Source organism: Lepus europaeus, chromosome 22 (genome assembly GCF_033115175.1).
Source record: "Lepus europaeus isolate LE1 chromosome 22, mLepTim1.pri, whole genome shotgun sequence".
Taxonomy (NCBI): domain Eukaryota; kingdom Metazoa; phylum Chordata; class Mammalia; order Lagomorpha; family Leporidae; genus Lepus; species Lepus europaeus.
The window spans coordinates 37,607,664-37,633,332 of record NC_084848.1 but is presented as its reverse complement, the minus strand read 5'-3'; the positions used below and the strand labels follow the sequence as shown (position 1 = coordinate 37,633,332).

The 25,669-nt window shown below is 41.4% G+C and overlaps 1 protein-coding gene and 1 pseudogene across 1 annotated transcript in view; both read right to left on the bottom strand.

Annotated features, from left to right (window-relative positions):
* MNAT1 (MNAT1 component of CDK activating kinase) overlaps positions 1 to 25,669 on the bottom strand; it is a 231,626-nt gene that overhangs the window by 22,203 nt on the left and 183,754 nt on the right. The gene's annotated exons all lie outside the window — the stretch shown is intronic.
* LOC133751558 (nicotinamide phosphoribosyltransferase-like) lies at positions 12,750 to 13,794 on the bottom strand (annotated as a pseudogene).

Genomic DNA, 25,669 nt, shown 5'->3' with positions numbered 1-25,669 from the left:
CAAATAAACCTTTAAAAAGAGAGAGAATGATAATTTTCCAGGCATATAAATATGCAAATTTTTATTGATTTTTAAAAAATATTTTTATTTAAAAGGCACAGTGACAGGGAGAAAGGGAGAGAGGGAGAGGGAGAGAAATAGAATGAGTGAATCTTCCAACCACTGGTTCACTTCCCAAATGCTCACATTAGCTAGGAATGGGCTAGACTAAAGCTGGAAGCTGAGAACTCATCCAGGTCTCCCATGTGCTAGGGACCCAAGTACCCAAGTCGTCACCTGCTGACCTCCAGGTTTGCATTAACAGGAAGCTAGGTCAGAAGTGGAACAGCCCAGACTTGAACTAGACATCTTGATACGCATACATTAAAAGTGGTATTCTAGAAAGAGACAGAAGAACATGCAGTAGTTTAAGGCCTGAAAGAACATGGTATATTCTGAGTGTCAAATTGAGGGCCTTGTATGCCCTGAAAAAATATCTTTTTTTAAAAAAAAAATTTACATAAAGTAGACAAATTTCATGTATTTCACATATACAGACTTAGCAGCACAGTGGTCCTTCCCACTCTACCTCCCTCCTTCCCACACTCACGTCCTCTCTCCTCTCCTCCCTTTCTTACTCTTTTAATTTTTACAATGATATACTTTGTTTTATAATCAGAAGCTTGACACTCCATTATGTAAAGAATACAATAAACAGTACGAAGAAAAAACCAGGGGTCCTGAAGGGCTGCAAACAATAATCAAAGCCCAAAATGTCGATTTCACACCATATTGTGTGGATCTGAGAAGAATGTCATTGGCATTTTGATTGCAAGTGCGTTGAATCTGTATGGATATTTTGATATTAATTTTTCCAATCCATGAACATGGAAGATTTTTCCATACTTTGTGTCTTCTTCAACTTTTTAATGTTTTGTAATTTTCATCATAGAGATCTTTGACTTCATTGGTTAAATATATTCCAAGATATTCAATTTTTTTCTGTAGCTATTGTGAATGGGATTGATGTTGAAGTTCTTTCTCAGCCATGGTATTGTCTGTTGTTAGAAATTATCAGGAATAACACAAGTGCCTACACAGAGCCTGGCACACACATGGTAGGTGCTCAAGTAAGTTTAGTGAATGAATTCAAAAGGTCAAGGAAATAACAACTTTGGCAGAGGAGAAATAGTTGGCCACAAAGCATTAAAAGCAGGTAGAGGAAGAAAAAAATGAAAAAAGCAATGTCACAAAAAAGTATGTGAAGAAAAAAGAGAATGAATCAGCAGGGAGGTAAAATAAGAAAAGAACTATTAGGTATTCACTAAATTATACAATTAGAAAGTCAGTGGTAAATTAACACAATCAGATTGTATGTCAAAGCTAAATTAGGTTAGGTTTTGTAGAGGAATCAGAAATAAGGAAGACAGCAAGTATGATACTAGGACACATCACGGCGGGTCTCAGAAACGCTCATCTTCCCGTTCTGCTTGAGACTGGCCACACAGAAATTCTTTAAGCTCCCCCTGCCTGACTGTCTGATACAGTGCATTAAGTTCTACCTCATTCCAAGGAAGCATGACCCCATACCTTGGCGAGAGAAGGGTTGAGCAAAGCAACCAAGAAGAATGCTAGAGCTGACAGTTCTTACTGCATTTCCTCACCCAGACTACTAGGCATCCTCCAAGTTCATGGAAAATGCATACTGTGAAGCCAATATGGATGAATTTCAATTGTCCTTGCACCAAAAGGAACAATTCTATTTTTTCACAGAATTTCTGAATTACCCTCATTTTAGCATTACATCATACGCTTTAGAATCAATCCCATTTCTACATTTTTGTACACACTTCTCTGATGCCTATGAAAAAACCTCCATAAAAAACCAAAAGGACAGGGCTTGGAGAGCTTCTGGACCATGGGGAGGCTCCTGAAGGGGGCGTCCTGGAGACAGCAGCACTCTTCCACATCTCTTCTCCATATCTCATCCTGTGCATCTCTCCACTTGTGTCCTTTGTGATATCCTTTATAATAAACTAGTACATATTAAGATAGCGTTTCCCTAAGCTCTCTAAGTGGCTCTAGCAAAATAACTGAAGCTGACTTGGGGTCATATAAATCCCAATTTGTAGATAGTTGGTCTGAAGTTTGGGAGGACAGACTTGGGACTGGGTCTGAAAGAAGGAGGAGTCTTGGGAGCTGAGCCCTCAAGTGTCAGAATTCAAAAGAATTACAGGATACCAGCTGTTACCGCTGCTGCAGAACTGCTTGCTTGCTTGTTGACAGAGAGAACCCTACAACTTTGGAGGTCACAGAAGTCTCCGATAACTGTTGTAGAGTGAGAGCAGAGGGAAATTACTGATTTTCAACATAACAAACTTTCAACAGTTTGAATATGAAAGAAGGTGTAATAGTTAGGGGAAGTATGCTATTAAAGACAGAAATCTGAATATTGGAGCACCAGGTTAGTTTGGCCTCCACTTCTGATTTCAGCTTCCTTCTGATTCACACCCTGGGAGGTAAAGATGAGGGTTCAGGTATTTTGGTCCCTGTCACCTACATGAGAGAAGTGGATGGAGTTCCTAGTTCCCAGATGGCCCAACCCTGGCTGTTGTGGGCATTTTGGGAGTGAACCACTGGTGAAAGATCTCTGTCTCTCTGCCTATCTGCCTTTCAAATAAAAAAAAATAAAATAAAATAAACGACTTTAAAAAAATTCACCTGCTCTTGGCATACAGACATAATATTAAAACACTAAAAATAGGGGTCAGCGCCGTGGCACAGTAGGTTAATCCTCCACCTGCATTGCCAGCATCCCATATGGGCGCTGGTTCTAGTTCCAGCTGCTCCTCTTCCAATCCAGCTCTCTGCTATGGCCTGGGAAAGCAGCAGAAGATGGCCCAAGTCCTTGGCCCCCTGCACCAGCGTGGGAGACCCGGAAGAAGCTCCTGGCTCCTGGCTCCTGGCTTCGGATGGACACAGCTCCAGCCATTGCGGCCATTTGGGGAGTGAACCAACGGAAGGAAGACCTTTCTCTCTGTCTCTCCCTCTGTGTGTAACTCTACCTCTCTAATAAATAAATAAAATCTTCAAAAGAAAAATACTATAACTAGAAAAAACGTGATCTTGACTCAGATAAAGACATATATACAAAGGAATTTTAGAAAGTTCTCCTCAATGGCCTGTTCTTATCTTGTAGTTACAGAGGGAAACAAAGATTATTCAGCCTCAAGTCTGGGTCCTACTGTTAAGAGTTTACTATAAGGAATATATTTTATGTTCAGATTTATTCCAAATAATAACAAGGAAAATACTCATTGTTAGAATCCCTTCATAAAAAAATCCTCTATCTTTTTTCTAGCAAAGAATTTTAGATCTGAAATTACCTCTTTTTTTTTAAAAGATTTATTTTATTTATTTGAAAGACAGAGATACAGAAAGAGGCAGAGACAGAGAGAGAGGTCTTCCATCCACTGCTTCACTACCCAATTGACCGCAACGGCCTGAGCTGCGCTGATCTGAAGCCAGGAGCCAGGAGCCAGGAGCTTCTTCTGGATTTCCCACATGGGTGCAGGGGCCCCAAGGACTTTGGCCACTTTCCACTGCTCTCCCAGGCCACATTAGAGAGCCAAATTGGAAGAGGAACAGCTGGGACTAGAACCGACACCCATACGGGATACCGGTGCTTCAGGCCAGGGCGTTAACCCGCTGCGCCACAGTGCCGGGCCCCTGAAATTACCTCTTATAAAATAAATTTTCTTTTCTTTTGTTTTTTCTTTTCTTTTTTTTTTGACAGGCAGAGTTAGACAGTGAGAGAGAGAGAGAGAGAGAGAGAGAGAGAGAGAGAGAGAGAGAAAGGTCTACCTTCCGTTGGTTCACTCCCTAAATGGCTGCCATGGCCGGCGCACTGCGCTGATCCGAAGCCAGAAACGAGGTGCTTCTCCTGGTCTCCCATGCAGGTGCAGGGCCCAAGCACTTGGGCCATCCTCCACTGCACTCCCAGGCCACAGCAGAGAGCTAGACTGGAAGAGGAGCAACCAGGACAGAATCTGGCACTGTGATTGGGACTAGAACCCGGGGTGCCGGCGCCGCAGGCAGAGGATTAGCCTAGTGAGCTGTGGCGCCGGCTGGAAATAAATTTTCTTGACTAATCATAAACTCAAAAATTATATATTTTCTTTAAAAAAATAATGAAAATGCTATGTATATCTCAAGAAAATATTTCTGAACACAACAGGAAGCTGTAAGTTTGGAAATACTCTTATTCCTAATCAAGTTTACCTTGAACAAGAAATCATATTACTAAGACTTAAAGGAAAAGCACTTGAGCCTCCATGATGATGGTAAGTGCATCTTACTAGCTTTGAACTCTGATTCATGCCTACACATTAGTCGCCTAATTGCACTGACTGAATTTTTCATTAGCTGAGAAAATGCCGATTTTATTTGCTTTGGGAAACTGCTACAATCATATTTACAGTAAGACTCTAGATATTTATTTCTTCAGAGTGAACAAGTATGTAACATTCTTTAATACCTATGTTTGCATGCAAATTCCTAGAGCTCTCATTATTTATTATTGTATGAATAGTTTACAGAACAAAATGATTCTCAATACTAGCCAGGCAACAGATACAATTTCTCATAGGAAATTATGAGTTCTAGAAACCAAAATTAAAGGGGCCAGTGCTGTGGGGTAAAGTTAAGCCTCTGAATGCAGTACTGACATCCCATATGGGCACCAGTTTGAGTCCTGGCTCCTCCACTTCCAATCCAGCTCCCAGCCAATGCATCTGGGAAAGCAGCAGAAGATGGCCCAAGTGCTTGGGCCCCTGCTCCCATGTGGGAGACCTGGAATAAGCTCCTGGCTCCTGGCTTCAGCCTGGCCCAGCTCCAGCCATTGTGGCCATTTGGGTAGTAAACCAGCAGATGGAAAACTTCTATCCCCCTAGCCCCACCTCCTTCTCTCTCTGTATCTCTGCCTTTCAAATAAATAAATACATACATAAATCTTTAAAAAAAAACAAAAAAATCAAAATTAAAAAGCCTAACTTAGCAGAACTTTAATAGTTTATCACTTTAAAAATGTATGGAAGTTTGAATTATTAAAGTATCAGAAGGAGGTACCAGCATTCTGTTATAGAGGGTAAAGCCACTGGCTACAACGCTGACATCCCATATGGACACTGGTTAGTGTCCTGGCTGCTCCACTTCTGCTACAGCTCCCTGCTAATGTCCTGGGAAAGTGGCAGAAGTTGGCCCAAGTGCTGGGGCCCCTGCTACCCACAGGGGAAACCTAGAAGAAACTCCTGGCTCCTGGCTTCATCCTGGTCCAGCACCAGCTGTTGCAGCCCTCTGGGGAGTAAACCAGAGAATGGACGATAGATTCTCTCTCTCTTTCTCTCTCTCCCTCTCTCTCTCCCTCTCTGTAGCTCTTAAGTAAATAAGTAAATCTTAGGGCAGCGCTGTGGCATAGCAGGTAAAGCTGCCGCCTGCAGTGCAAGCATCCCATACGGGTGCCGGTTTGAGACCTGGCTGCTCCACTTCTGATCCAGCTCTCTGCTATGGCCTGGGAAAGCAGTAGAGGATGGCCTAAGTCCTTGGGCCCCTGTACCTGCATGGGAAAACCCAGAGGAAGCTCTTGGCTCTTGGCTCCTGGCTCCTGGCTCCTGGCTCCTGGCTCCTGGCTCCTGGCTTGGATCAGCGCAGCTCCAGCCACTGAGGCCAACTACGGAGTGAACCAGCGGATGGAATACCTCTCTCTCTCTTTCTCTCTTTCTCTCTCTCTCTCTCCTTCTCTCTCTGTGTAACTCTGACTTTCAAGTAAATAAATAAATTTTTTTTTAAAAATAAGTAAATGTTAAAAAAATTGTCTATTGCATTTAAAAGCCCATAATATAGAAATATTTTCCCTAAAGAATATTTTAATTGCATACAAGGAAACTTTCAATTAACAAAAGCAACAAGATCCTATATTCAAAAACTAATTTCATACACATATGCCTATGGCCCATCTCTTCATTTCTGTGTTTTCCTTTAAAAGGGTAATATTTTCAGCTGGCTAACAGAGCACCTTTGGGTCTTGTGCCAGGAACATGGAGATATATGTGAATCTCAAGAAAACAGAAGATTAAGAAGTATCTCTATCACTAGATTAAGTGAAAAAAAAAAAACATAGACAAATATCACATGCTTTCTCTCATATTGAAATTTAAAAAAATAATTGTATATGTGTGTTTTGTCTGTATTTGATCTGAAATTTAAAATAAGGATCCCCAGAGGCTGGGAAGGGTGGGCGGGAAGGGGGCAAGGGATATCAAATGCATATCAAAACGCAGTAAAGTGAACATAACAGGTTCTGGTACTTTGCAGGACGGTGTGGTGGCTACAGTTCACGGTAATGTGTTACCTTTCATATAAGGAAATGGAATAGAGGTGCTGGTGCGCTCCAAACACAAAGATAAGGAAATGGATAGACTATCCCTCTTACGATCGGTTAATGCTATGTACAGATGAGGGAATACTGTAGTACTCCTTACAAATACGTATGCTAAGCCAAAGTTTTAAATTACAAAAATGCTCTCTATGATACGGAAAACTAAGTTTAGCTTTGTAATAAATCCGTGCTTCAGTACTACAGGTACAACAGCTCAAGAATGTGACTGGCAATGTTTAAGCTTAGACTTGATTGTAGAGGACTGAAAAAAGCTTGATGACGTGGATTTTTCCACCAGCTTCTCTCCTCCTCTTTCTTTGCTCAAAGGCAATCATTTTAGGCTGCAGTGATCTAGAAAGCATGCATGCTCTGCTGGAACCAAATTTGCTGACAAAATATGTGCAAGTAGACTCACAAAGCTCTCAGTTTAACTTATTTATACTCAGTGGCTTCCAATGAGTCGTGTTTCATTGACAGAAGAAAGTAAGCCATTGAGAAGGTATTTTATCAATAGAGTAGGTAATGAATCTAATTTTATAAAATGTTCACGAAATGTTTTCCATATTTATTTTCCTCCCAGTGAGGAGAGCAGGCCAAGGCTCAGAGAAGTGATTTGTCCATGACACTGTTACCAGGAAAAGGAAACAGAAACACGAAAAAAAATATCCATAATGCGACACACAATGGCAGTCAAGGAGATAACAAATGAATTACAAAAATGAATGAAGCGGGGCTGGCACTGCGGCCTGGCAGATAAAGCCATCACCTGCGACACCAGCACCACAAATGGGCACCGGCTTGCTTCCCGACTGCTCCACTTCTGATCCAGCTCCCTGCTAACGCGCCTGGGAAAGCAGCGGAAGGTGGTACCTCTTCCCCCGACCTCTGCCACCCACATGTGAAGCCTGATTCAGCCCTGGCCGTTGCAGCCATTTGGGGAGTAAACTGGCAGACAGAAGATTCTTTCTCTTCTCTCTCCCTCTTTCTGTAACTCTACTTTTCAAATAAAAAAAATAATTAAAAAGTTTTGAGAGTAAAACATATGTTGTGTCCTTATCAATAAAAAATTTTAAAAAAACTTTAATTGAATGAGGAGCCATGATCACAAGAAATAGTAGAGAAGGTTACAAGTTCCTTTCCTTCCAAAGAAACACTGAAAAAAACAAACAAGCAGAAATTGTCAGACTCTGGAAAATAGCAAAAGGTTTATAGCAACCAAGCAAATGCTAAGAAAAAGTCAACTTAAAAATGGTTGGAAAACTTTGTAGCATGCTGACTTGCCCTCATTACTTAGCCTCCCTGATTTGGCAGTCTGAGTTGCCAGTGTGGAGCCAGGGTCACTGGTTCCAGAGAGAGCACAGCAGACAGCATTAGTAAATCATCCTGTTTGTTTGTTCTTAAAGCCCGAGAGAAGATCTGGGAAGAGAAGACAAATTTTTTTGAAGTGCACATGAAATACTCTCTGGGACAAAACAAGTCTCAATAAGTCTTAAAAGACTGTCATCATACAAAGCATCTTCTCTGACCGTAATAGAATGAAGCTAGAAATCAATAAAGAAAACTGGCAAATTCAAGAATATGTGGAAATTAAGCAACACATTCCTGAATGAATACGGGGTCGAAAAGATATCACAAGGGAAATCAGAAACTACTTACAGAGATGAATAAAAACAAAAACACATTACACCAAAATACATGGGATGCAATGAAGGCAGTGGTTAGGAGGAATACTATAAAATTTAATGCTTACATTAAAAAATAAGAAAGATCTTAGATTAATAAAGTGATACATTGAAGAAATCAGAAAAAGGACAATCTAAGTCTAAAGCTAGCAAAGGGAATGAAACAATAAAGATTAGAGTAAGCATAAATAAAATAGAGAACCAAAAAGAGAGAGAAAGAGAACAAAACCAAAAACTGCTCTTTGAAAAGAATAACAAAATTGGGGTCCAGCGCTGTGGTGTAGCAGGTAAAGCCACCGCCTGCAGTGCCAGCATCCCATATGGGTGGTGATTTGAGTCCCGACTGCTCACTTCTGATCCAGCTCTCTCCTATGGCCTGGGAAAGCAGTAGAAGATGGCCCATAGAATGGAGGACCTCTCTCACTCTCTCTACCTCTGCCTCTCTGTAACTCTGCCTTTCAATTAAATAAATAAATCTTTAAAAAAAAGGTAACAAAATTGACAAACCTTACAGAGTACCACATGACTCTGCAGTTTGGCTCCTCAGTCTATCTCAAAAGGAAAAGAAAAATACTAAAGTAAGTGTATGTATAGGCATTTTTATAACAATATTACTTCCAATAGGCAAAAGGCATAAACAGTTCAAACATTTATCAATAAATTAATGGATAAACAAATTGTGGAATATCCATGCAGTGGAATACCATTTGACCACACAAAAAGAATGATACACTGATATGTGCTACCACATGGATGAATCTCAAAAACATTGTAACATGAAAGAAGCCAGAGACAAAAGGATGCATAGTATATGATTCTACTTGCACAAAATATCAAGAATAGATAAATCTATAGAGGCTGCTAGTTACCAGGGACTGGGAGGTGGAAGAATGGGGAGAAACTGTTTAATGGGTGAAGGATCTGCCTTGGAATGATGAAAATCAGAACTAGATAGAGGTGGTGGTTGCACAGCTTCGCCAACGTACCAAAAGCTACTGAACTGTTCACTTTAAAATAGTTAATGGGGGCCTATGCTGTGGTGCAGCGTTTTTAAGTAAGCCGCCATTTACAATGAAGTGCCCGTTTGAGTCCCAGCTGCTTCACTTCTGATCCAGCTCCTTGCTAATGCATCTGGGAAAGCAGTGGAAGATGGCCTAAAATCTTAGGCCCCTATCACTCACATGAGAGACCCAGATGGGGTTCTGGACTCCTAGCTTTGGCTTGGACCAGACCTGGCTGTTGTAGCCATTTGGGAATGAACCAGCAGGTGGAAGATATTCTCTCTGTCTCTTCCTCTCTATTGCTTTGTCTTTCAAATAAAATAAATCTTTTAAAAACAAAGTGGTTAATTGTACATTACATGAATGTTACCTCAATATATTATTTTGTTGTTGTTGTTTTTTGTTTTTTGACAGGCAGAGTGGACAGTGAGAGAGAGAGAGACAGAGAGAAAGGTCTTCCTTTTGTGGTTGGTTCACCCTCCAATGGCCGCCGCAGCCAGCGCGCGGCGGCAGGCACACCGCGCTGATCCGAAGCCAGGAGTCAGGTGCTTCTCCTGGTCTCCCATGTGGGTGCAGGGCCCAAGCACTTGGGCCATCCTCCACTGCACTCCCGGGCCACAGCAGAGAGCTGGCCTGGAAGAAGGGCAACCGGGACAGGATCGGTGCCCCGACCGGGACTAGAACCCGGTGTGCAGGTGCTGCAAGGCGGAAGATTAGCCTATTGAGCCACAGCGCTGGCCACATTATTATTTTTTTTTTTTTCAAAAGAAAAAATTAGGATCCACTCAACACATACTAGATCTTAAGACTGCAAATCGTACAGTTATTTTAAAAAGTATCATTACTGGGTCCAGTGTTGTGGTATAGCAGATAAAGCCGTCTGGCATCCCATATGGGTACCGGTTTATGTCTTCACTGCTCTACTTCTGATCCAGCTCCCTGCAAATGGCCTGGGAAAAACAACAGAAGATGATCCAAGTGCTTGGGCCCCTGCCACTCATGTGGGAGACATGGTTGAAGCTCCTGACTCCTGGCTTCAGCCTGACCCAGCACTGGTCATTGCAGCCATCTGGGGAGTGAACCAACAGATGGAAGATTTCTAACTTGGATTTGCAAAATACATAAATAAATCTTTTTTTAAAAAAATCTTTAAAATAGGTCTTGGAATATGTAACGGTTAAGCTTTCAAGTGAAAAAGAAATGGCTCTCCCTGCTTAGGACAACCTGAGGAAGGCCAGCTTCCAAAGGCCAGCTACTTAGAGCAGTGAAGCGGCAAAGATACACAAGTGTTGGTTCAGTGTAACCCAGCAGAGCAACATCGGCACTATCACGTTTGGGCAAAGAAACGAGTACAAATATAGTTCTGAGAACCCAAAAAAGAATCACTTACAGAGACGGCTGTCTTAAAAGAACAGTGACTTTCCACTGAAGGACACAGACAGCATATGGCCTCCCAGCATGGAAACAGTCTATCTCATCTCCCTCACTGGGTGATCGCCTGCTGAGGCTGCCCACTGCCCACCTCCACCCAACTGGGAAACCAAAAGGCAGAAGAGGCATCGGTACAGTCTACTCATATACTGTTGAGTATCCAAGGGTATACAAAAGGGTATAACTAGAGCAGACCTCAAGGAGTTAATACAAGACACTCATCAGGAAAAGTATTTCCAAGTCATATGTGAAACTCTCAGATCTCCAACCAAGAAACACAGCTATTAACTCAGTTACAGAAGGATAAAGACTGGGCTGTTTACCGTGGACACTGAATAAATTATAATTTTTACGAGAAGCAAACAAACTACAAGAGTGAACTGATTAAGTATTTATATAGGTTCTGTGATTACGGAGCTCTGCTGTATGTACTGATTGGAACAATTAAGATGCTCAGATTTACTTAATTTTAAGTCAGATTCTTTAGAGAAGTTCTTCGCAGATTTTGTTAATTTGTAAATAATTTTTGTTAGGAATCTCATGTACTTTCAAAAATCTGACTTTGAAAAACTGATTCCTGGGGCCAGCGCTGTGGTGTAGCGGGTAAAGCCTCTGCCTTTACCTCCGCAATGCCAGCGTCCCACTGGGTGCAGTTTGAGTCTTGGCTGCTCCACTTCCAATCAAGCTTCTTGCTAATGCACCTGAGAAAGCAAGGGAAGACAACCCAAGTTCTTGGGCCACTGAATCCAGATGAGACACCCAGAAGAAGCTCCCGGCTCATGGTTTTGGCCTGGCCCAGGCCCAGCCCCAGCCATTGTGACCATTTGGGCAGTGAACCAGTGGACAGAAGTACACTCTATCTCTCCCTCTCTTGTTTATAACTCTTTCAAATAAATAAATAAATAAACCTTAAAAAAACTGATTCCTAGGGATAGCAGGTAAAGCTTCCACCTGCATCCCATATGGGCACCAGTTCAAGTCCTGGCTACTTTACTTCCCCTGGGAAAAGCAGTGGAAGATGACCCAGATGTGTGGGTCCCTGCCACCCATGTCGGAGACCAGGAAGAAGCTCCTGGCTGCGGCCTGGCCCAGTGCTGGCTGTTGTGGGCATCTGGGGAGTGAACCAGTGGAAGGAAGATCTCTCTCTTTCAAAATAAATAAATTTTAAAAATCTAATTCCTATTTCATATAAAATCATTTGATTCATAACTATTACAAAACATAATTTATTAACAGCTTAATAACAGATTTATAGTTTTTACAAATTATTAAATAACTTACATGAGACTATAAATTCCTTCCAATGTACAACAAAGACAATGTATGTTCTATTGAAGGTTACATTGGGGCCGGCACTGTGGCACAGAGGATAAGGCCACCATCTAAAGTGCCAGCATCCCATGTGAGCACTGGTTCCAGTCCCAGCTGTTCCATTTCTGATCCAGCTCTTAGCTATGGCCTAGGAAAGCAGTAGAAGATGTTTTTGAGCCCCTGAATCCACACAGGAGACCCAGAAGAAGCTTCTGGCTCCTGGCTTCAGATCGGCATAGCACTGGCCATTGTGGCCATCTAGGGAGTGAACCAGCAGATAGAAGATCCCGCCCCCCCCCCCCCGCCTCTGCCTTTCAAATAAATAAATACATCTTTAAAAAATAAAGTTATATAAATTAAAACCACACAGAAAAGACAAAAATAGTGATTTTCTAAAACCCACAAATATGTAACAGAAACATGGCTCACCATTTTGATAATCCATTTATAAATTTACAATGCAAGCCATTGCTAATAGGAAGAGAGAAAGATCCTACACAATCATAAAGGAACGATCAGTCCTCTAAGATATAATAAACTTCTAGGCACCTAAAAAAAAAGAGGTCCAAAGTACAGAAAAACATCTGTAATATGTCCATACAGATATATTATATTTGTGCCTTTCTGTTAAGTCATAGAGTTTTTTTTTCCTATCATTTCTATGGTATCAGCTCAACTGACACCATAAAGTGGTTCAAAGTAAGTTTTTGCCCTCACATCTTTAAAATTATACCCATGCAAAAAAAATTCTTACTTTTAGAAGATTTAAGCAATAAATATATTTTAATAAGTATAAAGTATCATTTTACAAAACTCATGACCTTGATTTGAATTTATTCTGCTTATGTCCAACAAGCTTTGGTTTAATTGTGTCTGGTATATTTCAAATATAAGTCCATTGGAATCACAAAGTGCAGCGAAACTGTGCTAGACTGCAGGACATGAAGTGCACATAACCCACAGTCCCTCTTAAGTTCTCCTTCCTCTTCATTAAAGCCAGGCTGCACACTGTGTCAAGTGTCCTCACTCACTGGCTACTCAACTTTGTAGCAGCTGAAATACTTTACTGCAGTGTCAAGAGGATTTTCAGAATCAGGTCTGATTGTCAGTGGTGCCTCTGTACTTCGCGATACTATTAAATGTCTTAGGTCTTCTCTCCATAGTTTCTCACACGCATTATAGATGTCACAGCTATTGCTGACCACAGATGCAGGCACTGGGGAAAACTCTGTTACTATATGTTCGAATGCATCTCTTTCATGGTCTTTCCCCCAAGCTGTTATACTGTGTTCTGCTGCTGCGAGAAAACAGCCCAGAATGGGATCTTCTGTCCCATAGTAGTTTTTAATCAGGGCAATCCCTGCCACTGCAGCTGTTCCTTTGAAGTTAACCAAATGAGCAGATGCTCCTATGCCAGCAGTCTCTTGAGAAAACTCCTCTGTAGCCAAAATCATGTAAGTTGTATTCCAGACCATCTAAGCTACAGAAGTTTCTAGAAAATATTTGGCCAATGTTTTCTTCTGCTCTCTAGAATCTGTAGCCACTGTGAGTGGGTACCAGGACTGAACAGGAGTAGTCTCAACCCAGCTTGTGAGCCAGTGGCACTCTGGGCCTGTGTTTTCCACTGTGAAGAGGACGCTTCCTCTGGGAGCAGCCTTCACTCACAGGAAGATGCCTGTCGTATTCCTCCAAGAACACAGTTCCGTCCCTTTCCATTAAGGACATCATCATGGAAATGTTCTCTGTAGACCTCTTTGGCTTCCTGGATGTTCTCTTTGGTCACCTCTTTACTTTGGAGTTTTCTTTTCATGGCATTCAAAGTAGGAATAAACTTTGCTTGTGTTGGGCGGGTATTGTTTTTGGTAAGTAAACTTGTAGGAGTCAGTGGCCCAGAGGATGTTGAACTCAGCTTCTGCTGCAGCACTCATCTTGGGCTGGAGTGGAGGGTTCATGACTCGAGCTCCCCGGCGGGGCTGAGAGGCAGGAGAAAAACAGGCTTCACCACTCCACGCTTAAGTCATGGCTCAGTGGGAGAGGGCGGGTCGGGGGAGCAGGAGGAGGGGACATACAGATTCTTTTAAATAACCAAAAGATTTAATTATTTATTTGAGAGAGAGAGTTACAGACGGGGTAGGGGAGTGGAGGGGGAGAGGGAGACGGAGAGGAGATAGGTCCTCCATCAGCTGGTTCACTTCCCAAATGACCACAACAGTGGGAATTGGGCAGATCTGAGCCAGGAGTTTCTTCCAGGTCTCCCACCAAAGGGGCCCAAGCACCTGGGCCATCTTTCACTGCTTTCCCAGGCCACAGCAGGGAGCTGGATCAGAAGAGGAGCAGCAGGATATGAACTGGTGCCCATATGGGATGATGGTACCACAGGTGGAGGCTTTACCCATTAAGCCACAGCGCCAGCCCCAAAACATGACTTTTTATGAGTACTCTAAAGTAGAGAAATTTTCAGTTTTCAAATTTTAAAGCTGAAAGCAGGGATAGAAAGATACTGATCCTCTTGTGCCCCATGGTATTACCTTGAGAACACGCTGGAGGTTAAACATTCTGGACCTGTCACAGTCAGCACACAAATCTCCCTCGCGTTCAGTTCTGCCACCTACAGACCCTGGTCCCCTAATATCTACACAGCTTACTAATAAACACCATTAACATTACTTTCTCATCACCTAGATGATAAAGTTAGAAGCTTTTAAGCAGAACACAGATAACCCTTAAATCTAGCCCTGTCTACTCTCCCATTTTCTTCTTGCAAACTCCCTCCACCTCCAACCCTCCAATATTTGATATTCTAGCAAAGAAAGAACTTGCACTCCTTGTACACACTCTGTTCGGTCAGGCCTCTGGGCCTTTGCATATGGCTTTCTCACTACTGGAATGTTTTTCTCCTTCTGACAGTCTGGCAAATACCTAGTCCTCCTTTACACCTTCACTAAGACTCCACTTCTTATAAAAGTGCTCCCAGCTCTGATCTTCACTGTCCCTCCAAGACAAACATAATATGCTGCTTCTGAACTTTGTCACTCCATACATAGCTCTATTTCATGCATGTGATTTTCAGTGTCTGTAAAATAAGCTTTAAATTTTAAAATCTTTATATTAGGTTAGATTTTCTATTTATATTCTAATGCAAAATGTCTAAAATCTGCTTTAGCAATAAAAAGGAACAAAAGAAGAAAAAAGGAAAAGAAACAAAGGAGTCACAGAAACAAACAGTAAATTTTTAAGACAGGATACAATGAAAATAACCTCAATATGGTAATTTATCAAATAACTGACAACATATTTTTAAAAAATAAGAAATAGGACCTAATATATTGACAAAAAGTAGGACTGAATAGTTCTTACATAAGTAATTTATGACACTTTTTAAAATGACTAAAAATGTTTCCTAAATATATCCTTTTAAATCTATAAATTTTAGAGATGAATATTTAAAATATTCCTTTATGATAAATAAGAATCTTTCTACTAATCAATTTCAAAGGCAATTAAACCTAACTGGAAGGCAACATGGATACTGTTACATTTATTTCTTTTTTTGAATCAATTTTTTTTTTTTTGGCAGGCAGTGTTAAACAGTGAGAGAGAGAGACAGAGAGAAAGGTCTTCCTTTCCCATTGGTTCACTCCCTAAATGGCCGCTGTGCCAATCCGAAGCCAGGAGCCAGGTGCTTCCTCCTGGTCTCCCATGTGGGTGCAGGGCCCAAGCACTTGGGCCATCCTCCACTGCACTCCCTGGCCACAGCAGAGAGCTGGACTGGAAGAGGAGCAACCGGCACAGAACCGGCGCCCCAACTGGGACTAGAACCAGCAGTATCAGCACATCAGGCGCAGGATTAACCTAGTGAGCTGCGGCGCCAGACACAATTTTCCTTTTAAAGTATGTTAAAGCTGAAATATAAAAATATAATCTTTCTATAATGTGCAATAAGAGAATAACCTGCAATGCTTTTTTAAACATCAGAAACAGGAGGGGATTTTCATGATCCATATAGTGTTAGATTTTGCACACAATGCTAGTATTATAAAATTAATTCTTAAGATTTCTAAAATCCTTATTTCTCAAAAAAGTCTAAGTCACAGTAAATTGTTCTTTAATCTACAAATCACTTTCATACAACAGAAGTATAGAAATTAAGAGATTCTGATGAACAAAGGTACATGCCTTACCATCTGTTATTTTCTTCAGGATAGGAACCAGTTAAATGCCTACATGCTATATACTATAAAACAGAAAACATTCTGTCCTTCAATAGCTAATACATTCTACTTTACTAGAAATCCAAGGTCAGCCCACCAGATATACTAAAACATGAGTTAATCATAGAAACAACATGGAGGACAGGATGCACTACATTTATTTACTTCAGATAATTTTATCTCTCTAGTGGAAATATTTAGGAATAAGAAGATAAAGTGAATGAGAAACGACTCCTTCCTTCCCGTGCCCAAACTCTCTGCCAAATGCCTGGACAAATTAACTGACCCTAATGAGAGGTTAGGAGAAACAAAAACAGTTGAAAGCATAGCCAGCAGATGATATCTTAATTCTGCTGCCTGCAAGCCATAAGACCTGGAGCAAATAGGCTCAGTTTTGTAGTAATCTCAAAATTTCACTGGCATATCTAACATTTATCTCCTATGCACACTTTATGTCCAAAGTTGGACGGGTGGTGTCACTACCATTCAGGAACCCAGGACGATGGAAATGCGGCCTCAATTGCTTCTAAGATCACTGCAATAGGAAGAGAATGAACAGGCTCTTACACAGTCACAGCCTCTGCTCAGAAAAGTTCTTGTTTCAGATCCAGAGCAAGACATGTGGTAAACATCAAAAGGGACAGAGTGAAAGAATCCCATACACGAATGTGTCCAGACTAATTATAAGTTGTCCTAGGTCTACCACAGACACCAAACACTAACTCATCTAAAAACTAATTTTCATAATTCTATTTTCTTTGCTCCATACAGTGAGAAGTTTTTTAACAATACTTTATCTAAATTATAATTTCAATTTATAATTTGCTACTTGTCATTTGGTGTTTGAAAGAAAAAGTAAAATCACCTTTGTTTTCCCATGATATGAATTTTTATTAGTATCTATATTCAATACTTAAAACATGTCACTAATTTTAAAAAATTATCTTTGGCTTTTTTTGCATATAGTACATTTGGAGAAAATACTTCTCAATATCAAAATGATATTACTTTGAGGCTTGATAATACTAATTTTTACTCTTTTTAAAAAATTATTTATTTATTTGAAACACAGAGTTACAGAGAGAAAGGGAGGAGGAGGGACTGGGAGGGAAAGCGAGGGTTGGGGGAAAGAGAGTTTGATCTCTGGGCTCACTTTCCAATGGCTGCAATGGCCAGCACTGGGCCAGGTCCAAGCCAGGCGTATGGAACTCCATCCAGGTCTCCCACGTGGGTGGCAGGAGTCCACGTACCTGGGCCACCTTTTGCTACTTTCCCAGGCACATTAACTAAGAGCTGGATCAGAAGTCAAGCAGCCAGGACTCAGACCAGCTCCCATACTGCCATTGCAGGCAGTGGCTTAACTTGCTGTGCCACAATGCTGGCCCTCATTTTTACTCTTAAAAACAGTATAATTCAAAACACAATGCAGAGAAATAATATATTTAAATGGATTTACCTATTTCTAAAATTGTTAACTTGTCATTTGGAATGGGATGCAAGGAGTCACAAGCATAATCCTTAGGATTCATGGTCTTTTGAAATCATAGGCGTCTTACCTGTTGGGCCCTAGTATGATCAACTATTAACATTTGTGGCTAAACATCATTTACAAAAATCTACTCCCAGCATCTCGTGAATTTTTAAAAAAGATTTATTTATTTATTTTTATTTATTTGAAAGAGTTACACAGAGAGAGAAGGAAAGGCAGTTGGAGGTTGGGGGTATCTTCCATCCACCAGTTCAAGATACGTGTTTTCAAGATATGTGTGATGTGTGTTTCATGTAATATAGTTATAAATCACGAGATGCGGGGCCAGTGCTGTGGTGTAGCGGGTAAAGCCATCGCCTTCAGTACTGACATTACATGTGGGTGCCGGTCTGAGTCCCGGCTGCTCCACTTCTGATCCAGCTCTCTGCTGTGGCCTGGGAAAGTGATGGAGGACAGCCCAGGTCCTAGGGCCCCTGCAGCTGCGTGGGAGACCGAGAGGAAGCTCCTGGCGCCTGGCTCCTGGCTTTGGATCAGCCCAGCTCAGGCCATTGCAGCCATTTGGGGACTTAACTAGCGGATGAAGATCTCTTTGTGTGTCTCTCCCTCTCTCTCTGTAACTCTTTCAAAAAAAGTAAATAATTTTTAATGTATTAAATTTTGATAGTTGTCACAGATTGTCTTAGGCACTGTTGTAGAAAAACATCAGTATTATTAGAATAGAACCACCACTAGAACAGAACCACTTTGGGGCCAGTGCCATGGTACAGTGGGTTAAAGCCCCAGCCTGCAGTACCAACCTCCTATATGGGCACCAGTTTGAGTCCCGGCTGCTCCATTTCCAATCTAGCTCCCTGCTAATGTGCCTGGGAAAGCAGCAGAGGATGGCCCAAGTCCTGGCTTCGGATCAGCTCAGTTCCAGTCATTGTGGCTATATGGGGAATGAACCAGGGTACAGAAGACCTCTTTCTCTCTCTTTCAAATAAATACAAATAAAAATCTTAAAAAAAAAAAAAGAACAGAATCACTTTAATTACTACTAACAGAGTTCTGTTTTTTTTTAAATATTAAGGAACAGGGGCTGGTGCTGTGGCACAGCAGGTTAATGCCCTCGCCTGAAAAGCCAGCATGCCATTTGGGAGCTGGTTCGAGACCTGGCTGCTCCACTTCCGATCCAGCTCTCTGCTGTGGCCAGGGATAGCAGTAGAAGATGGCCCGTGTCCTTGGGCCCCCTGCACCCGTGTGGGAGACCCAGAAGAAGCTCCTGGCTCCTGGCTTCAGATCGGCGCAGCTCCGGCCGTTGCGGCCAATTGGGGAGTGAACCAGTGGATGGAAGACCTCTTTCTCTCTCTGCCTCTCCTGAACCAGCAGATGGAAGACCTCTTTCTCTCTCTGCCTCTCCACTCTCTGTGTAACTCTGACTTTCAAATAAATAAATAATTCTTTTAAAAAAATATTAAGGAATAACACTAAGGGTTTGACTTCTGTAACTCTGCAGTTGGTGAACTCAATATAAGATTCTGGCATTACAAATAAAGCTTAGTTAGCGTCTATATACTTCCTATAGGACAAGATGGAAAAAGTCTCTAAATCGTCAATTAACTTGTAGGAAGTGAAAAAAAAAATATGTAAAATAGGGCTAATAAAAACTTAAAAGAATTGTTAAAATTGTTGAGTATTCCAATGACTACCCAAACAACTTGATACAATCTAATTCTAACCTACCTTTTGAACCTATTCCCATTTATACAAGCGATTCTTCACTCAGGTGTCAACATTCATCATTTGTCCTATATGCCCTGTTGCTTCCCCTAACTCTTTGATTGTTCATGCCCTATAGCAAGCTAGTCACCCTTCACTGGAGCATGCCAAAATCCTATCTATCCTCAGCTGAAATTCCTCGAATACTTCTAAGTTTTCACGAATATCTTCCAAAGAGTGGAAAGAACATACACATTGGAGTCAGCTCTAGGCTTATATCTCACTTCTAAACTCTGTGACTTTGGAAAGCTATTCAGTCTCTTTAAACCTGGCCTCCAGTTTTATAAAATGGTGATAATTTACCAACATGTAACAGGGTTGCTGTGAAGTGAATTGATGTAATATAAGCATTCAACACAGTGTCTGGCAAAGAATACTGCACATTATGACCTAGGACTATGATGTTCCGTAGTAGCTCCCCTTCCACCACCGCCTCTGAATGTCAACACCACTCTTAGCTATTATTCAGGCTCTTCCCACTTTCAATTTGTCTCATATTTTACATATTTACTTTAAATACTTATATAACTAGTCTGTAAGCTCTGTGAACAGCAACCTTATCTAACATATTTTGAATTTTCTCACAATGTCAAACCCATTTTATGCCTATAACACACAATATTTTTTAAATGGACTTAAAATACTGAAAAATAAAATACCTCTTATATAATAATAGTGAAATATTTGAAACTTGAAATAGTTTCCACTTCCTTCAGCTAATGGGAAATGACAAAGTATCAATAAGAATCAGAATGCCAACATTTTATCAGAGGCACATCTAAGTATATTCTTGTACTTTACATAAAGTACTTTACATCAATTATAATGCAAAAGGAGGGAGGGAGGGCAGGCTGGAGAGAACTGAGGGAAAGAAAGACAACTGTGGAGAAAGTGACCTGTCTTAGACATAAATGGTCCCTCTTCAAGAGAATTTTTTTTTTTGGACAGGCAGAGTGGACAGTGAGAGAGAGAGACAGAGAGAAAGGTCTTCCTTCCATTGGTTCACTTCCCAAATGGTCGCTGTGCTGATCCAAAGCCAGGAGCCAGGTGCTTCCTCCTGGTCTCCCACACCGGTGCAGGGGTCCAAGCACTTGGGCCATCCTCCACTGCCTTCCCGGACCACAGCAGAGAGCTGGACTGGAAGAGGAGCAACCAGGACTAGAACCCAGCGCCCACATGGGATGCCAGCATTGCAGGCAGAGGATTAACCAAATGAGCCATGGCGCCGGCCCCGAGAGCTTTTTTTTTCTTTTCTTTTTTTTTCACTACATACTGTTCTTAATTAATCATGACTAAACAAATAAGTGAGTTTATTCATTTAAAGGTGGGGGGGGGCATCTTTACCAGGATGATTTCTGAGATTCGTTAAATCTGCCTAAAATTAGGAAAGTTAATAATGCTAGTTGTGAAATCTTGCATAACTAATATGTAACAGGATAAGATTTAGAACCTGTTAAGGATGTCTACCTACTCCACTGCTTCCCCTAAACTTATAGTCCAACTTCATTATCATTTAAGATTCAAAAAAGAAAAATAATAAACAGGGCCAGCGCCGTGGCTTAACAGGCTAATCCTCCGCCTTGCAGCACCGGCACACTGGGTACTAGCCCCGGTTGGGGCCCCAGATTCTATCCCGGTTGTCCCTCTTCCAGGCCAGCTCTCTGCTATGGCCCGGGAAGGCAGTGGAGGATGGCCCAAGTCCTTGGGCCCTGCACCCCATGGGAGACCAGGAGAAGCACCTGGCTCCTGGCTTTGGATCAGCACGGTGCGCTGGCCGCCATTGGAGGGTGAACCAACGGCAAAAAGGAAGACCTTTCTCTCTCTCTCTCTCTCTCTCTCTCTCTCTCTCTCTCTCACTATCCACTCTGCCTGTCAAAAGAAAAAGAAAGAAAAAGAATAAACAGATACAAATATAGTACAGAAAATTCCACCTCACCTGAATACATTTTAAGGAAAGCACTCCTACACAGATGATCCCTAATTTATGATTTTTGAACTTTACAACAGTGTAAAACCACTGTAATCAGTGGAAATCAAGTTATTTTAAGATTTATTTTATTTATTTGAAAAAGTGACAGAGAAGCGGGGGAGGATTGGGATGACAGAGAGAGAGAGAGAGAGAGAGAGAGAGAGAGAGAGAGAGAAATCTCCCATCCGAGGTTCACTCCCCCAAATGGCTGCATCGGCAATGGCAGGGCTGGGTTAGGCTGAAATAAGCAACCTGGAATTGCATGCAGGTCTCCCAAGTGGGTGCAGGTGCCCAAGAACCTGGGTCATCTGCTGCTGCTTTCCCAGGTGCATGAGCAGGGAGCTGGATCAGACAGGCAGCAACTTAACCGGGTGAACCACAATGCCAGCCCCAACTTTAAAATTTTTACTTCTAAACTTTTCCTGGGCTAATGACAGGCCCTCAGGCAGTCTGCACAGCACAGAGCAGGGCAGAAATCACAGCTCTCAGTAACCATGTTATCATGAGAAGAAACAACGGTACCTTGTGGTTCCTGTGCTGCTAGTGTGGCTTTTTTTAAATACAGGAATAACAATAAACTATATAAGATATTCAACATTTTTAACCAGAATTTGTGTTAGGTAGTTATGCCCCAACATAGTCATTAAGTATTTTGAGTTCATTTAAGGGAGGCTAGGCTGAGCTATGATGTTGGGAAAGTTAGGTCTATTACATGGGCTTTCTAATTATGGTATTTTCTTTTACCATGGGTTTATTAGGATGTAATCCCATCATAAATCCAGGAGCATCAGTATTTGCATTGTTTATTTATTTGGAAGGAAATACCTGATAAACCAACCGTGAAAGAAAGTGAGATACTCTGCCCCTCCCAATTACATCACCCTTAATGAAACAAAAGAAAAAAAGGAAAAGAGACAGAAAAAGGGAGTGAGACAAGCAAGGTAAGATAGGGTCATAAAAGGGTACTCAAAAGGTTCAATCAAAACTGGAATAAAAAGATAAATTTATTTTGGTACAAAAATTCTTTAAATCCACGCAGATTTTTCATAATACACATTTTGCATGATTTTTTAAGTCTCTTTATACATAGTTCAAAAATTTTTGCCCCTAAACATTTTATAAATCAATTTTTCACAAACTTTTTGAAGTGCCCTTATAGTTATACAGAGATTACATAATCCCTCTCTATATACCTTAAATCTTCACAAAAACAAAGTAAGTAAACTTTCAAGGGAATCCACTTAAGTGACAAAGTTCCATATCCAAAGTAACAAAGGGTAGGGTAGAGCCTCCCAAAGGAACATGAGACACATAAAACAGGGATAAACAAAGGAAAGCACAGAAATCATGAATAGAGAGCTTCAAACTATGGAACTGTCACGGTACAGGTTTTCAGATATAATTATACTTTATTTATTTATTAAGATTTATTTACTTATTTGAAAGTTAATGTTGCAGAGAGAGAAAGAGAGGGGTCTTCCATCCACTGGCTGCAACAGCGAGAGCTAAGCCAATCTGAAGGCAGGAGCCAGGATCTTCTTCCAGGTCTCCCATGCGAGTGCAGGGACCCAAGGACTTGGGCCATCTTCTACTGCTTTCCCAGGCCACAGCAGAGAGCTGGATCAGAAGAGGAACAGCCGGGACTAGAACAGGCACCCATAAGGGATGCCGGCACTGCAGGTGGTGGCTTTACCAGCTATGCCACAGCACCAGCCCCTATACTTTATATTTAAATAACAAAGGAAGGAGATCTTGTTTCCTTCTTTTAAGACTTATTTATTTATTTGAAAGACTGAGAGACAGCGAGAGAGAGACAGAGAATGATCTTGCAATCTGCTGGTTCACTCCCCAAATGGCCAGAACGGCCAGGACTGAGGAGCCAGGAGCTTCATGCTGGTTTCTCACATGGGTGGCAGGGACCCAAGCCATCTTATACTGCCTTCCCAGGTACATTAGCGGGGAGTTGGATCAGAAGCAGAGAAGTGGGACTTGAAGCGGCCAGCACCCTGATATGAAATGCGGCTGTCACAGGTGGCAGCTTAACCCATTGTACCACAAAGCAGGCCCTTGGCTCATGTCTAAATCCTCAATAACTTCAAGAAGGCCCTATCATTTCCTTTTGTATAAAATTTTATTTATTATTTTTGAGATATTTTAAATTTACATTATAGTCAAAGACATAATGCTCCACTAAATAAAGAGTTCAACAGATATAAAGTAAAAAGATCATAGCTGAGCAGAAAGGTAGGCAAGGGCTATAAATAAAACTCATGAAAAGATGCTTAGCTTCATAGAAATTTTAAAATAATCACAATGACATTAAAGCTATAGTAGTATATGATTCTTTAAAATATGGCAAAGATTTAAAACAAGGCTTAACTAAACATATTTGCAGCAAAACTGATGTAAAGTCATTTTATGGTTTTGTTCTATTTTTTTAAAAAAGTTTAGCTCTCACGTTTAAGGTATAATCTCTTCAATAAATGGTGCTGGAAAAACTGGAAGTATGTATGTACATGAATGAAATTAGACCCCCACCTCTCACCATATACAAAAATCAACTCAAGATGGATCAAAGACATAAATTTAACACTTGAAATAAAATGATAGCAAAAAATGCAGTGGAAACACTTCAAGACATTGGTATAGGTGATAACTTCTTAGACAAGATCCCCCAAGGCACATGCAACAAAAGCAAAACCTGACAAATAAGATTGTCATATTAAATTCAAAAGCTTTTATACAGCACAGGAAACAATCAATAAAGTGAAGAAACACTCAACAGAATGGAAAAAAAATTTGCGAGCTACTTATCTAACAAAGAATTAATACCCAGAATATATCAGCAACTCAAAATTCTCAGTAACAAAAAGCAACAATCTAGTTAAGAAATGGGCAACAGAGAGTTCTCAAAGAAATACAAATGGCCAGCAAATAATGAAAAAATGCACAGTATCACCAGCAATCAGAGAAATGCAAATCAAACCCACAATGAAATACCAACTTACTCCTGTCAGATGGCTATTATTCAAAAACAGAGAACAGCAAAAGCTGGCAAGGATGTGGAGAAAGGGCAATTTTGGGGCTGGTGTTGTGGCGTAGTGGGTAAAGCCAGCACCTGTGACGTTGGCATCACATATGGGCACCAGCTCATGTCCTGGCTAGTCCACTGCTGATCCAGTTCCCTGCTAATGGCTTGAGGAAAGCAGCAGAAAATACCCGAAGGTTGAGACCCTGCCACCCTCATGAGAGACCTGGAAGAAGCTCGTGGTTCCTGGCTTCAGCCTGACCCAGCCCCTGACCATTGCATCCATCTGAGGAGTGAACCAGCAGATAGAAGAGAAGAGCTCTCCTCTCCATCTCTCCCTCTCTCTGTAACTCTTGGCTTTCAAATAAATTAATAAACCTTAAAAGGGGCCAGTGCTGTGGCACAGCAGATAGGGACACTGCCTGCAGTGCTGGGGCAGTTTGAGACCCAGCTGCTCCATTTCTGGTCCTGCTCTCTGCTGTGGCCTGGGAAAGCAGTGGAAGATGGCCCAAGTGCTTGGACCCCTGTACCTGTATGGGAGACCTGGAGGAGCTCCTGGCTCCTGGCTTCAGATCAGCACAGCTCCCGCTGTTGTGGCCAGTTGGGGAGTGACAATGGATGGAAGACCTCTCTCTCTCTCTCTCTCTGCCTCTCCTTCTCTTACGTGGAATATTATTGGGCCATAAAAAATAATGAAATTAGATCATGTGTATCAAAACAAAACTGGAAAACACCATGTTGAGTAAAATAAGCAAAGAAAAGACACATAATGTTTCCTTCTTTAACAACCAAAACTGTCATTAAAGTTGAAGAATTAGTTGAAAATGTCCCCCTTTTTTTCTTCTCAGAGTTCCTTAAATTCTTATCTGCACTTTTTTTCTCATAGTTTTGTTTAAAGCAGATGTGAAATCAGTGGAACAAAACTTCTTACTAGTTACCTTGTTCAATTCAAAACATTAGAAAACCACAGTAGTCTTCTGCAAAGGTAAACTAGATTTTTATTTTAGTAATTAGAAAATACAGGTGGGAATCGTGGTGCAGAGTTAAGCTGATGCTTGGGATGCCCACATGACACATCGGAGCGCCAGTTCAAAACCCAGCTACTCTGCTTCCAATGCAGCTTTCCGCTAATGCACACTGAGGGGGCAGCAGTACGCAGTACGCAGGTCCCAACCGCACACATTCGAGACAGTGATGGAGCTCCAGGCTCCCGGCTTTGGCCTGGCTGACCACAGCTGTTGTGGACATCTGGGGAGTGGTCCAGTGAATGGAAGACCTCTATCCCTCTCTGTCACTCTGCCTTTCAAATAAAAACTTTTAAAAGCAATTAGAAAATATGTAATGCTTAACTAAATTGCAAAAATAGAAGGAAAG